Below are 12,616 nucleotides of genomic sequence, written 5' to 3' on the forward strand. Positions count from 1 at the left end.
TGTGTCCCATGACCCTCTTCCTATTGAAAAAACAAAAGTTGAATTCAAAATGTCCGACTTCAAAATGGCCGCCATGGTCACCACCCATCTTGAAAAGTTCCCCCCCCTCACATATACTAATGTGACAAACAGGAAGTTAATATCACCAACCATTTCCATTTTATTAAGGTGTATCCATATAAATGGCCCACCCTGTACTGTGATTGACCTTGCAAATGCATTAACATTTTCATGTTAATATATTTTTGCATTCAAGGGTAAACAGTATACATGAACGGTATTGCCGCAGGGAGCTCAAAACTCACCCACCATGTATACTCAAGCTCTCCAATCAGTCTTGACAGGTTGGCGGGTTCCTGATCAGGTTGTTTTGTTACAATATGTTGATGATCTATTGTTATGTGCTCCTGACTATGACACTTGTAAAAAATGCATCTCTGTCACTGTTGATTTTCCTGGCAGAAAATGGGTGTAAGTCTTCCAAAGACAAGCTCCAGTTTTGCCAGACCCGTGTCATTTTTCTCGGTCACTGTTTGTCAGAAGGTAACCGGCACCTCACAGAGGAAAGAAAACAGGCTTTGAAGGACATTCCACTCCCTCAGGGGCTGAAGCCCCTCAGAATGTTTTTGGGACTGGTGTCCTATTGCAAACCTTGGATCCGGAATGCATCCATGTTGATGCAACCCCTTTATGACTGCTTGGCCTCTGACCCTTTTTCAATCAGCAGCCCTGCAGAGGATTCTTTTTATTCACTCAAATTGGCAAATTGACTATGACCAGCCTTTTAACCTGTTTTGCTCAGAACTGAGTGGCCATAGTACCTCAGTCCTGACACAGAAACATGGGGACAGACAAGGGCCGATTGCCTATTTCTCTGCCAGATTAGATACAGTCTTACGCGGCCCCCCTCTACTGTGTCAGGGCGGTCGCGGCAGTACAGCTGATGGTAGAAAAAGCTTCTGAAGTTGTACTTGACTATCCCCTGGTGGTAAAGACCCCTCATGACATCCATGGTATCCTAAGTCAGGTGCAACCAAAGCACATATCCATGGCACGCCAACTACGGTTGCAATGTTCTTTACTCATGCCTGAGTCCATTACTTTCAAGAGATGTACTACTCTGAATCCTGCAACTCTCCTACCAATTTCGGATTCAGAATTGGGAGAAGGGGGTACAGGCCCTTTTTTACAAAAATTACAAGATACTGATGAACATGATTATGTCCAATTAATGCAACAATAAACTTCTGGCTTTTCACATGTACATGATAAACCCATACCTAATCCTGATTTTGAGTTTTTTGTAGATGGCAGCAGATACATGGGTGATGGCCGATTTCATACTGGATATGCAGTGCAACATGAGGTAGTACTGGCTGAACCACTCCCTCCTCACATGTCAGCACAGGAGGCTGAGTTGAAGGCAATCTCTGAAGCATGTAAAATGGCACAAGGTAAACAAGCAAATATTTTTAGACTCCAGGTACGGGTTTGGTATTGCACATGATTATGGCCCTATTTGGAGATCCAGGGACTTCCTTACCTCGGCAGGTAAACCTATAAAGAACAAAGACTCAGTGTTTGAACTAATGAAACTACTGCTTCCAGAGGAAGTAGCCATTGTCAAGGTTAAGGCATATACCAGACAACAGACCTGTGAGGCTAGGGGCAAAAACAGGGCAGATGGGGCTGCAAAAGAGGCAGCCGTGAAGCCTTAGAAACCCGAGGTCATCCCTGTCGGCCTCCTGGAGCCTCACCACATGTCTGAAGATGTGTTGATTAAACTGTCTGCACAGGCAGATGAAGGAGAAAAGACCTCCTGGACTCAGAGAGGAGCAGTGCCGAATGGGCAGGGACTCTGGGAAGTGTCAGGAAAAATATGCCTACCCAGAGCCCTCTATCCTATGATGGCACAGGAAGCCCACACACCAAGCAAAGGGTCGTATGGTGATCACGGTACTGAAGAGATGGGTCGCACCTGGTTTCTCCACTATTGCCAGTAGATTTCTACAAGGCTGTATGATCTGTGCTCTAAAGAACCCCGGACAGGTAGTTAAGACACCTAAGAAACATACACCTAGGCCATTTTACTTATTCCAGAGACTGCAAATAGACTATATACAGTTACCAAAGGTAGGAACATATGAATATGTGCTAGTGTGCGTTGATCTCTTTTCAGGATTGCCGGAGGTTTACCCTGTATCTACTGCAAATGCAAAGAATACTGCAAAGAAGCTGGTCAGTGAACTTGTGTGCAGGTATGGAGTCCCTGAAGTGATAGAATCAGACAGAGGAAGCCATTTCACAGGGGAGGTGATGGGAGCCTTGGGGGTCACTCAGGCCTTTCATGCGGCCTATCCAGCAGCCGTGTGGAAAGACTGAACAGCACTATTAGAAATACAGAAGGCTATGAAGGAGACCGGGAAGCCCTGGACTGAGTGCCTCCCCCTTGCCCTGTACTCCATCCTCACCACCCCAGGGAAAAGGTCTGGCCTATCACCATATGAAATCTTGTTTGGTTCTGTACCCAAACTGGGGCTGTATTTTCCTCAACAGTTGCAGCTCCAGACTGACAGCATGGTCAGTTACATGAAGGCCCTCACCCGCAGGTTGGAGCACAATCATAAACAAGTGTTTGCTTCCATTCCAGATCCGGACTCAGTGGAAGGGCCCTGGTGCCTGGTGATTGGGTTGTCATAAAAAGGCACTTGAGAAAGACATTTCAGCCTAGATTTGATGGTCCCTTCCAAGTTTTGTTAAAGACTGAGACTGCCGTAAAAGTTAATGGAAAACCCAACTGGATACACGTTTCTCACTGCAAGAAAGTCTTGGAACCACAGGATGAAGATCCTTCTGTTGGCAGTGGCACTGACCTTAAGTGTGTCAGCAGTGTTTCATCCACTGAATGATGAATGGGACAATGCTTTGATACGGCACCATCAATTGTTGTTTAAGGGGCTAAGCAACACTGAAAATTTGAGAGACTGTTGGATCTGTACTCACAGTCCTGTGAGTTCAGCCAGTATGCCCTATTTTGCCATGCCCCTCAGCTTTTCTGAACTAACTGAACTTGCCAACTCTACTATATTTTTCAAAGGCATGATGCAGGTCAAGTCCAAAACTAAAAACAAGGAGGTACCCTTACCCGTTGCAGGATGGGCTGAGCCTCCCTGGCTCATGGTAAACAGATCAGGGCCACCATAGCTCTACCCCCTGGAAGGAGAACATGTGGTGCAATGTGTCATGTTTTCCAAGTTGGTCACACTGTCATTGTTTGCAAATACAGTCGAAAGGTATGTCTTTTAGTCCTCATGACAAATTCGACTTCAATGACTCTAACCCGAACAGCCTGGTGCAGTGTGTTGGTATAGATCCTGCAAAGGGTAAGAATCTGGCCTGCAACAACCGTACCTTAGTTGATTTAATTGCTGGAATAACCTCTAACTTCTCAGAGAGTCAGGAAAAGGGATAAATGGTTGGATGCACATAAAGCTGATAAAGACTCGTGGTGGGGAGACACCTTTTCCTTTCTCAATCCTGCCAACTGGTTCAAAGGGCTGGGTGGCTGGCTAATGGGGCTTATTCAAACAGTAGTACAAGTAGTGCTAATTATACTAGTCATTTACATTATAATCAAGCTTATGCTTATGTGTATCAATAAAGTTTGTAACTAGAAGAAGAAACAATATTGAGATTATTGAGGGTATCTGTGGTACTGTTTCCCTCCCTGGAAGGGATCCCAAAAGACAGAATGGGATTAGCTTGTTCTGAAGAACTTCTGGGCAGTGACAGTCCACAGATGTCTCAAAGATGGAGGGTCCATCTTGAATATTTGTATCACTGCTTGTTGTTATAATTTTGCTTGTAATAGTTGTATATTGTATTCTGCCATGTATTAGAAGACTGCTTGAAAAGACTGTAGACAGAAGTAACTTTTTACCAATTCTGTAGTGAGACCATGGGTGAGCTTGGAACCCTGGTTTTAACTAAACTTTGCACAGCTACTGGCAGATGTACATTTCATCCATGAGGTGAAACATCTGGGGTACGTCCGGCCAGATCTTACAGGCTCACCATTTTCTCAAATGGGGAGATGTGAGGGATGAGACTCCATCTTGGTGTCTGCAGCAGCCATTTTACATTGTATGACCTCTTTGAAGTTAATAGATCAGAAACTTTGATATGCAAAAGTCTCTGCAGGAAGTAACTTAGCCCCCACCTTTGCTATTTTCGATGGATGGAAACTGCTAGCTCTAACAGTTATTTCCTGTATTCTGAATTGTATGTGTCTGCGGTTCATTGACATTGACATTTTCTGTTTCTATAAGCACATATATGTACAAATATGGCCTTCATGAGATGTGTGTGGGTGGCTATTCCACCCCCTTCCTCGCCAAGACAGTATAATATGATATGCATTTTGTTTGAATAAACAGAGACTTGTTTGATCACTGAGTGTCGGTGAATCAATGATCCAGATGAGTACCCATTACTAAATCTATGGGCAATGATGATTTGGAACTCGGCATAAATTAGAGTAAGGGGTATTTGCCCCCACACATACACAGGCAATAACATTTTGCCATATGTGACAAACATGCGACATTAAATTATAGTTACTAAAAACATTTATTACCTAAAGCTTAGTTTTATATTTAAAAAATAAAATAAAAAATAGGGGCAATTTAATAACCAGAATATGTCTGTATTAGGCCTCATGCACACGACCGTTGTTCTGGTCCCCATCTGAACCGCAGTTTTTGCGGCTCAGGTGCGGACCCAGTCACTTCAATGGGGCCGCAGAAAATGCAGACAACACTCCGTGTGCTGTCCGCATCCGTTGCTCCGTTCCGTGGCCCCGCAAAAAAAATATGTCCTATTCTTGTCCGTTTTGCGGACAAGAATAGGCATTTCTACAATGGGCCACCTGTTCCATTCCGCAAATTGCAGAACGCACACGGGCAGTTTCCGTGTTTTGCGGATCCGCAAGAAACTGAACGGTCGTGTGCATGAGGCCTTAGGCATATTTCTGATGCAGATTGCATTGTTATTACTGTTTTTTAATGAGTTATTTTTATTGCAAGTGTTGCAAAAACAAATCCATTCAGATGTATGCAATGGACGGTTTTTGCAACAAATCTGCCGTATGCGAACATACCCACAGATAAGCTATAAACCCCATAAACATAGTAATCAAACTTAATGCCGTTTATTGGCTGTCGTTAGAGAAACCAGTTGTGTACACAGACCTATTGCCAATGCTCCATGATATGGGGACATAGTGGCAATGCTCCATGGCAAAATAATGTGCAAAGAGGTATCTGTCAGGGAAGGAGAACCCTCTCACTAGTGCCACCTTTTGGCACTGGCTCCCTATGAGTCAACGTCTGACATGACAGTAGGACTTTGACTCATTGGGAGCCACTTCTTTGCAAACTAAATATAATGAAATCTGACACATCATTTATATAAAATGATTTTTGATATTCTTTATAGATGTACTTATTTATGAATGGAAGAATACTTATGATGACATTTGGAACACAAGTAATGTAAAAGTATGTATGTTACATGTTATATCCATATATTGTTTCCACATGTTAGAAGGCCTAGAAACAGCTGCCATACAATTCTGTTTATCAGTTGTACTTGTACCAATATAATGCACTTACAGCATTTGGGTGGCATTGTGATCCAGTCTACATGCACAATGACTGCTTTCCTCAAAGAACAGAATTTAATGTATGTACATTGTGCACAGGGGATTTAAGGTAACTTCAGACCATGCAATGTTTTAGTAATACAGAGCCAAACACTTACGTATACAAATATATGGTGCAAAGGTGACACCAACAGGCTGAAATATGCATTACACGTTAGTTTTAAATGTGAACTATGTAGTTTTATACATAGTGATTCTGCAGAATGCTGGTTAGAAAACACTGCCTTAGGACCTATTCACACAACCTTATAATGGGCTGTGTGCCGGAGGTGTATATTTAGCTCCAAAATGAGCCAATAAGCCATCGGGACAACATATTTGGCATTTTTAAGGGTTTCCAGCATTCCTCCAGGTAGCAATCTCACGTTTGGCGACATATATGCAGCACTTCTATGCAGCCATAATATAGGGGTGTGTAAAAAGCCAGGGCCGGCTCCAGGTTGATGTTGGCCCTTGGCTGATAAATCGCAGTGGGCCCCCTTGTGGCATTTTGTTACATTTACATGCCCCCCTGTGGATCCCACACTGTAAAATGGCCCCTAGTAAAGTGACCCCTGTGGCCCCCATACAATATAAAGACTACTAGTGGCCCTTAACATAGTATAATGACTCTCCAGTGCCCCTTCACACAATATAATGACTCTCCAGTGCCCCTCCACTCAGTATAATGACGCCCAGTGGCCCCCCACTCAGTATAATGACGCCCAGTGGTCCCCCCCCCCCCCCCCCACAGTTTAATGACCCTCCAGTAGTCCTCCATTCATAATAATGACCCCAGTGTCCCCCACACAATATAATGACCTACTGTGTTCCCCCCATACAGTATAATGGGGTTATTATTCTGAATGGGGGTCATACTATATGGAAGGAGCACTTTGGTCATTATACTGTATGGGGTTCACTGGGGGTCATTATACTGAATGGGGGCTTTTGGGGTCTTTATACTGAATGGGTGGTCATTGGGGATCATTATACTGTGGGGGGACGACTGGGGTCATTATACTGTGTAAGAGGCCCTCACACAATACAATGACCTCCCAGTGGCCCCCTCACATACCTATCATTGCTGGAGCGCAGGTGAGCCGGTATTTCTTTCATTCACTAAACACAACTCATCTCCCTGTGCTGTTTCTCTCCTCTGGCCCGCGGAAGCAGTGAGACACATGTCATGACATCACCGCTGGGCCGGGCCTGGAGGAGAGAAGGAGCACAGGGAGATGAGCTGTGGTTAGTGAATAATAGGACCACCTGCTCCCCTGCACTCCAGCAATGAGCGCTTCCATCTGTATTGATGGAAGCGCTCATAACAGCTGGCCCGGCACCCCCCTGAGAGCTGGACCACCCCCCTTGGCATGCCACAGCGCAGTGCACCCCCCCCCCCCAGGAGCAGTGGGTCCCGGCGATTGCCCGGGTATGCCGGGTGCTGATGCCTGCCCTGTATAAAGCCTTATATTGATGCTGTATCATAGGCTGCATTACCAGAATATTTAAGCAGTAAGGTGGAAGTAACATACAGTAGTAACATAGTTAAAGGGTTGATAAAAGGCCTAAGTTCAACAAATTCAACCTTCTTATAGTTACAAATCCCAGTGGAAGACAGGCTTCTTTTCTACTTGGTTGGAAAGTTTCTTCTGTTTTTTACATAGTAGCTACAAGTTCGTCCATTGTGTGTAGTGGCCGGAACCGATTACTGCAGCGCTGCTCATGTTCACTTCAATGGGAGCCAGAGATCCTGTAATACAGCTATATTGGGACAATGCAGGGTGTCACACACACCAATCATATATCGATAGCTTACCCTGAAGATGGGCCAACAATAGAAATGGACCGGAAAACCCCTTTAAATGATGGAGCAGCAATAGTAATATAGGGGATACTACAGGATCATTTCTATGAGGTCCGAGGGTTATGACCACCCTACGATCCAGCAACGGTGACTGTGCTTGCACGCTGTATAAAAAAGTGCCGGTGGCCAGGACCGTGTGAGCGCACATAGGCAAGCATGCTCAGCGGCTCCCATGCTGTCCATCTCATATCTGCACTGCAGCCGTGGTCATAACCCCTGGATACGAGCAGTGTATAATGTGATAGAATAATGAATCAAGCCAGCAAAGAAGGCAATATGGATATTGACAATACATTAGTAAGTGCCTTTATTTTTCAGGACATAAAACTCCTTTATATGGTATGGTAGACAATGGAAGTATTTTACCAATAGGCAAATAAGATGTCTCACTACATGGTTTCGTGTGCATAAGGGTTAGGCTGGGTTCACATCACATTTTTGTAATATGTATAACATATACAAAAAAGTATACATTAAGGGATGCCTCAGACAGATACCATCATAGTCTGACGTCAGTCACTATAGAGTTTCATTGTAAATAATAAATAAATACATATACGTTAACATATACATATTTTTGGGCTTAAAGGGAACCTGTCACCGGGATTTTGTGTATAGAGCTGAGGCCATGGGTTGCTAGATCACAGCTAGCACATCCGCAATACCCAGTCCCCATAGCTCTGTGTGCTTTTATTGTGTAAAAAAAAAATGATATGATACATATGAAAATTAACCTGAGATGAGTCCTGTCCCTGACTCATCTCACATACAGGACTCACCTCAGGGTAATTTGCATATGTGTCAAATCGTTTTTTTTTACACACTAAAAGCACACAGAGCTAAGGGGACTGGGTATTGCGGATGTGCTCAGCTCTATACACAAAATCCCAGTGACAGGTTCCCTTTAACTTTGCAAGATGGAAAAAGTGTGCTACACTACTATTCCTGCAAAAAACATACGTTAATGTGTACATTTGTTTTACAATGGAACTCTATGGTGACTGATGCCACTCTATGATGGTATCTGTCTGAGGCATCTGTTAGTGTATAGATTTTTTGTATACGTTATACATAAGACAAAAATATGATGTCAACCCAGCCTTAGCTATTAAGCCTAACATTTTACATACATGCAGACAGGGACAGTTTTAGACAAAATGTGTCCCTGGGCAAAATCAGAAGTGGGGCCCCAAATCTGTCGATTCCGGCCCTCCCTCACAGATTTACACCCCGTAAAGCTCCTCACACAGTTCTTCACCCTCATGGCCCTAGAATACACCACATGCCCCCTCTCTCCTCTCCTCACAGCAATGAGTTCCCCTTACTCACGGCATCTGAGAGTCTTAAATACTGGAAGCGCTGGATTCCTCTTTAGGCGTGCTTTCCCCCAGCGGAGATCAGGGTGCTCCAGATGCTCCAGAATCGTTATTACATGGGGAATGCATGGAGCTATTAAAACAGGCATTTCAGGAGAGGTGACAGGTCCTTTTTAATTTCCCACTATTATGCAAATGCTTTTTGTTGTTTCCTCTCAACGTTACTGTCCCTGTGGACGCTAGTGCATGACTACTCAATCTTTCCTACTGATGCCTCACTATTAGTTCTAATTAATACCAAAATGTTTGAGGATCACCTATATTAAATTTATTAAATCAACACATAAGAAGTTAGTTATGCTAAACCAGAGATAAGTTCAACCAGAGGAAGACATAAAATCTGTGCTGTCAAAATGGCCTCCCTAGCTGTGCCTCACCAACAATTGGAGCACCTCAACAGTTAGGCCTGCCTGACAGTTAAGCTGCCAATACACATTCAATAGCTGTCAGCAGAACGATCATCGTTCGGGCCAACGACTATCTCTCCCAGTTTCCCCATACATATTTAGCTTGCCCAAATGTGTATGTGTATTCTATGGGGAGAGTGGAGAAAGCCGCTGCTAGACAGTTCTGGAGGCAGTTTATCTCCCGGGAGAACAAAAGCATCACCTGTCCGGGGAGCGCCTGTATTTCCCCAAATGTGTGACAGCCGAGCCCGATGTTCTCTGCCGGTTCAGCCAACAAAAGTATGATGTGTATGGCCATCTTAGGAAGAATATACATGTTACTACTACAGCTATGTATGTACTAATACAATGCTATGTATGTACTTATATGTATTTGCTACGCATCTATTCCTGCTGTAAATTAGATACAAATCTGCCATATAATAATACATTTTACATACAGCTGTGTTCAAAATAATAGCAGTGTGTTTAAAAAAGTGAATAAATCTCAAAAATCCTTCTAATAGCTTTTCTTTTCATACACACAAATGCATTGGGAACATTACACATTCTATTCCAAATCAAAACATGAAGAAAAATATAGTCTCAACCCTATCTCTGGCATCTTGGGGGCACTGTAGGGGCAGTATTACTACCAAATGTGCACTGGCAGATAATTATTAGTTGGAACTTTTGGGAGCACTATTACCATGGGGGCACCCTGGGTTTATCTGTTTCTGCAGTATAGTATTGGGGAGCACAGCAGCACAGTGTTGGGGATGGTAGGATGATTTGTCCAGAAGATGGGAGGATGATGGAAAAGTAGTAAACTAAGGCTACACACTGGCGTTTGGTGCGGATCCGTCATGGATCTGCACAGACGAATCCGTTCAGATAATACAACCGCATGCATCTGTCCAGAACGGATCCGTTTGTATTATCTTTAACATAGCCGAAACTGATCCATCTTGAACACCATTGAAGGTCAATGGGGGACTGATCCGTTTTCTATTGTGCCAGCGAAAACGGATCCGTCCCCATTGACTTACATTGTGTGTCAGAACAGATCCGTTTGGATCAGTTTCATCAGACGGACACCAGAACAGTGCGATCAGCGTTTTGGTGTCCACCTCCAAAGCGGAATAAAGACGGAACGAAGGCAAACTGATGCTTTCTGAGCGGATCCTTTTCCAGTCAGAATGCATTAGGGGAAAGATGATCTAATAAAATAGATGGACAATTCTATACATATATTTATATATTAGTTTATTGATTTATTTTTAAAACTTGGGCTATATCTACCAACAATTACCTGCCGTGCTGATGATGAAATCAGTCTTCAGGATTAGTTTGTTATATAGTCTTGTTTACAAGACAAAGGCTTGATGATGGCACATAAAATGCTCTACAGCTGTTCTATGGAGCCCTAATGGACTCCATGTACTGTCGTAGGTGGGAGATCAAAAAAAGGGGGCATGCTGAGGGCAGGGCCAGTGGCCATGCCACATTTATTTTCTTTTATGACAGTTTTTGGCATAGATTTTAGTTCAAACGCACAGACTGGTGAAGGCTGCAGCTAAGGCTACTTTCACATTAGCGTTTTTTGCTGATCCGTCATGGATCTGCAAAAACGCTTCCGTTACCATAATACAACAGCATGCATCCATTATAAATGGATCCGGTTGTATTATGTCTAGAGATGAGCGAATAGAAGCTGATGAAGTGGAATTCGTTGCGAGTTTCAGGAAAAATTAGATTCGCACCGAATGCGAATTTCCTCGCGCTTCGTGGTAATAGTTTGCTGTGTCTTAGTGGCGAAATAAAAAATATTTGATCTAACATTTGGTTATTTGATCTAACAGTATGTCAGACACAGGGGAGTGGCAGAGGCCTAAATCTTTCTGGTGCAGGCAGAGGTCGCAGCGGAGTAAGTGGCCGTGGCAGCAGGGGTCACTTCGAGAAGCCGGAGCTCCCAGTGTCAGCTAGCGGTAGTGTCGTGACCAACAACCCAGCGGTTCTTGAATGGTTGACTCGATCTTCGACTTCATCGCAAGTGACATTAGACATCCCCAGCCAAGAGTCGGTGGGTTTGTCAGACACAACCCTTAGCTGGCATGGCCCAGGAGCAGGCCCTGTGCCCTCACCTGTCCTCAACCAGCCTCTGTCCTTTTCTGTTCCCAGAGCCAGAGATGTATTGTATGCTGTGGGCTCAGCTCCACTATACATTGAGGACGAGCTACTAGAAGACAGCAGCTACTGCCCAGCCAAGATGTGGAGGACACATCTGCCGCTTCCTCCGCTAGGCAGGCAAGTAGTGATGAGGAGAGTGGCGTTGGAGCTGGTGTTGAGAGCGGTCAGGCTCCTGACCCAGAGACGGTTGAGGAGGACATCAGTGATGTGCAGACAGTACTCGATTATGATGATGTAGCTGATCGCACTTGGGAGCCAGGTGACGAAGGGGCTTCATCATCATCAGAAGATTGTGGCAGCTTGCCCATGAGCCAACGGTAGAATCAGCAACTCGCTAGCGTGGGCGGGAGTCAGCAGGGTTGCAGCAGTGAGAGGTCGGTAGCCAAATGCGCCCAAGGTAGACCTCCCACTTTGCGTGAGCCTACCTGCCCAGGAAGTAGCGGTGCAGGGGTTCAAGGAGGCAGCAGCGGTAGCAGTCAGTCAGTGCGGAGTGTTGGGGGTAAAATCACATACTCAGCGGTGTCGCAGTTTTTTTTAAGCTGCCAGAGGAGGTGAAGGTGGCCATATGTAGAATCTGTGGGCAGAGAGTGAAGTGTGGCCAGGGTGCCAATGTTGGCACTACGGCCCTGCATAAACAAATTCAGCTTCGCCATAACATGGCCTGGGAGAACCGTGGCTCCAATGTGGTGGTCCAGCCTGCTGCAGCAACCACTGCATCAGCCACTGGCACCACCCGGTTTCTTGCAGCCAGGACTCCACCACCTCAGCTGAAGGGAGCTGTCTGTTCTTCCCATCATCTGCTGGTCCTGATGCTCCTGCTCCTCCTACTCCTTGTCATGCATTCCGTCAGCAATCGATCACCGTAGCGATTGCCAAGAGACAACAGTATGCATGCACTCATCCAGCGGCCCAGAAGTTGAACATGCTCCTGGCCAAGTTGCTGGTGCTGCAGTCCCTCCCTTTCCAAATGGTAGACTCTGCACCTTTCAGAGAACTGAGGGCTTGTGCCGAACCGAGGTGGAGAGTCCCAAGCCGTCATATCTTTGCCAAAAAGACAGCACCAGCCCTGCACACGTATGTAGAACAGAAGGTGGGT

The sequence above is a fragment of the Bufo gargarizans genome, chromosome 2 (genome assembly GCF_014858855.1).
Source record: "Bufo gargarizans isolate SCDJY-AF-19 chromosome 2, ASM1485885v1, whole genome shotgun sequence".
NCBI lineage: Eukaryota > Metazoa > Chordata > Amphibia > Anura > Bufonidae > Bufo > Bufo gargarizans.